Genomic DNA, 4190 nt, shown 5'->3' with positions numbered 1-4190 from the left:
CCACCTCCAGGAAAATTTTGTGTGATCAAATGGCCCAGAAGCAGAAGCAATATAAAAGCAGACAAGAAATTCCACTGTGAAACAAAAATAAAACTGCAGCCACCATCCAGTTGCCTTGCTACACAGGCAATGTGTGTGCACCATAGAAGCATCCAGTAGTGGGAGGGAGTGCCAACTCACTCATGCCCCTCTAGTCATCACTGTAGAGGGACACACATAGATATTTAGAAGCTAATGGGAGAAAGATTGTTTACTATTTTTGTCTCTGAAGGTCAGTTAAGTATCTGTGTGTGCACACCATAATTATTGAAATAGTTGTGATGTTTTGTTGGGGTTTTACAGATTGTTTATATGGTTTGTCTGTCAGGCCAAACCTCCTTTTTTTTTTTTTGCTGGATAGGCAGGGGTTAATGGTCCCACCCAAGTTAACTTTAGGGCTAGCACGTATAGGCAGAAGTCAAAAGCAGCAGCCAAAGTATTTGCCCTTGGACCAATGGGCTCTTTCTTTCTGTGTTGTGGGAAAGCTGTGGTCTCAACACTGGACTTTTTTGGGAGTGTGCACCCACCCTCCTGAAGGCGTCCAAGCTTGGCAAAGAAGGCACAACATTGAAGAGGAGGAAAAGAAATGTGTAGAATCCCCTCATACCTCCTTTTGCAAATGCCACTGTTCCGCTAAAAGTGTCGGTTCCCTGTGCTGGCCTGGCTATAGCCCCACCCTCTGATTTCCACCCTGGTTAGATGGCTGCAGACGAAGTCCTGTGTCTTGAGTGATTTCTAAATGAGAATGTTTTCCTTTATACCATGATGTTTCCACTAACAGTTGTGGGAAACTGACGCCCTGACCCTTATGCTAGATCCAGAGCTCTGGTGCAGTTTTGTGAGATTCTTGTCTCTGGGTTTTCAGCCCCTCCTGCACAAAGCCTGTCTTATGTGACTCTGCTCTGCTGCTGCCAAACTGCTTTACACTGTGTTTTGCAATAAACAAAAGTTTTAAAAGGACAGTTTGCTGTGTAGTGGTTGCTATTATTGCTCTTAGGTGCCATAGAGTCAGTATCAACTCATAATGACCCTTTGCACAACAGAGACAAACTGCCTGGTGCTGCATCAAACTCACATTCATTCCTACTTCTGAGCCCATTGCTACTGCCACTGTGCTAATCCATCTTGTGGAGTATCTTTCTATTTTTCTCCAACCTTCCACTATGAGAGATGAAGTCTGGCCATCCTGACTTCCAAAGAGCTTTCTGGCTAAACTTTTTCCAACCAGATTGGTTTCTTTATTTGGCAGTCCACGGTGATTTTAATATTCTCCTATTGAAGGAGAATAACTTAAGGACATCAATTCTTCTACGTTCTTCCTTTTTCACTGTCCAACTTTCACATGCATATGAGGTTACTGAAGATATCATGGCTTGGGTCAGGTGCACCTTAGTCCTCAAACTGACATCTTTGCTCTTCAACACATTAAAGAGATCTTGTGAGGCAGATTTGCATAATTCAAAATGTCATGTAATGTCTTGACTATTGCTTCCATGAGTGTTGCTGGTTGATCTGAGTAAAATGAAGTCTTTGAAAACCTCAATCTTTTCTCCAAGTATATGTTGTTGCTGTTCTTAAGTATTATTGAGTTAACCCATAATGATCCTGTATAGGATTTCATTAAGTGGCTGGTGAGCTTGAACTGCTGACTTTTCAGTGAAACCAACTTTGCAGTGCAGCACATTCATCCACATTTCAATGTCCAGTGGTGAAGGAGGTGCAATCCATACTGAAGGCTTTGATCTTCATCAGTAAGTATTTTAAGTTCCCTTCACTTTCAGCCAGCAAGGTTGTATCATCAGCATATCTCAGGTTGTTATTGAGTCTTCCTGCAATCCTGATGTCACAAATTTCTTCATAGAACCCAGCTTCTAGGAATATGACTCAGCACATGGACTGAATAAATATGGTGAAAAATGACAACCCACATGGACTGAATAAGTATTGTGAAAAACTACAACCCTACTTCACACTTTTCCCAATTTTAAACAATTCGGTGTTCACTTGTTCTGTGCCTTTTGGTCTATTTACAGTTTCCTCAGGAGCACAATTAAGTGTTCCATGTACTCATTATCTGCAGTGTGGTCCAAAGCTTGTCATGATCCACACAATCCATTTTACTTTTTGGAATCTCTGCTTTCAAGATCCATTTGACATCAGCAATAATATCCCTTGTTCCATATCCTCATCTTAATCCAGCTTGAATTTATGGCAATTCTCTGTCAATGTATGTTTGCAGTGGTTTTTGAATTATCTTTAGTAAAATTTTACTTGTATGAGATATTAATAATACTGTCCATTGGGTCAGCTCTCTCCAGTTCTTCATCAGTTTGTTGAAAGTTTTCAATCAATTTCTAGAGCTTTTTTTTTTTTTTTTTTTTTTTTTTGCCAATGCTTGCAATGTACCTGGGATTTCTTCCTTCAGTATCCTTGGTTCTTGATCATATGCTACCTCTTGAAATGATTGAACATTGACCATTTCTTTTTGATACAGTGACTCTGTGTACTCCTTCCATCTTCTTTTGTTTCTTTCTGCATCATTCCCTATTTCTTTTATAGAATCCCTCAATATCGAAAACTGAGGTTTGAATTCCCTCAGCTTGGAAATGCTGAGCATGTTCCTCCATTTTGGATTTCTAGTTTCAGATCTATACACATTTTGTTATAATATTTGACTTTATCTTCTTGAGCTGTTTGAAAATTTCTATTTAGCTCTTTTACTTCCTCATTTCTCTTATTTGATCTAGCATCTATACACTGGAAAGCAAGTTTCAGAGTCTCTTCTGGCATTCATTTTGGTATTTTTCTTCTTTCTTGACTTCTCAATGACCTTTTGCTTTCTTCCTGTATGATGTTCTTTATGCCATCCTACAACTTTTCTGGCCTTTGATATTTAATGTCTAATGCTTCAAATCTGTTCTTTCTATGATATCTAAATTCAGATGGATATGTTCAAGATCAAATTTTGGCTTTCATGGATTGGTTTTAATTTTCTTCAGCTTCAGACTGAGCTTTCATAAGAGCAATTGATGGTCTGTTCTGCAGTCTGCCACTAGCATTATTTGGGCTGATGGTATGGAGCTTTTTCACGATCTCTTTCCACAGATGAATTCCACATTTGATTTCTGTTTATTGCATCTGGTGAGATCCATGTGTATGATAGTCTTTTATGTTGTTTACAAAAGGTATTTGCAAAGAAGTCATTGGTTTTGCAAAATTCTGTCATGCAAACTCCAGCATTATTTCTATCACCAAGATCATATTTTCCAATTGCTTATCCTTCCTCTTTATTTCCAACTTATGCATTCCAATCACTAGTAATTATCAATACATGCAGTGATTGCTCTTAAATAATTAATTAATTTTGGCAGTAATTAGCATAAACCCACCCACTACTACCAAGTTGATTTCTTTTCATAAATATCTATAAAATAAGTATATCTGAAGTAGTTCAAAATCTTAGCTAAAAGACTAAAATATTGCCACAGTGATAATTCAAGATTGCACTAATAATAAGCTACCTCCAACCAACTTCTGTGTATCAAATGTTGCTTGAATTCTTCCTCTGTATAAATTCAGGAATGTCCTCTGTCTAAGTGTCAAGTATGGATTGGATGGGCAGGTGGTAGAAATAAAAATGAAAGTTGGAGAATATCTATTTTTTAGGACAATAGGTAGAGCCAAAAGAAAAATTATGAATAGAGGCTAATGTAGGGTTAATAACTAGGAACAGATTTTACAAATAAAATTTTTCAAGAAAAGAAAAGCAGATAGGAAGTAATGGGATATAAAGGTTATCCTACAGCATCACAACCCTACAAGATTGCAAGTCAAGGCGGGAATTTTTTTTAGTTCTTTCAGTTTGAGAAATGCTGAGTGTATGCTTCTGTTTTAGTTTTCTAGCTACATGTTTTTGAACATTTCATTATAATACTTTACTTTGTCAACTTAAATTGTCTTTGGAGATTTTCTGTTCAGATCTTTAACTTCTTCATTTCTTCTAGTTACTTTGTTAGTGTTGTTAGGTGCCATCGAGTCGGTACCAACCCGTAGCAACCTTATGCATAGCAGACCAAAACACTGCCCAATCCTGGGCCAACCTCACTATTGTTGCCATGCTTGAGTCCATCGATGCTGACACTTGGCCAATC

The sequence above is a fragment of the Chrysochloris asiatica genome, unplaced genomic scaffold, assembly GCF_000296735.1.
Source record: "Chrysochloris asiatica unplaced genomic scaffold, ChrAsi1.0 scaffold00011, whole genome shotgun sequence".
In the NCBI taxonomy this organism is placed as follows: Eukaryota; Metazoa; Chordata; class Mammalia; order Afrosoricida; family Chrysochloridae; genus Chrysochloris; species Chrysochloris asiatica.
Note: the sequence above shows the minus strand (reverse complement) of the source record.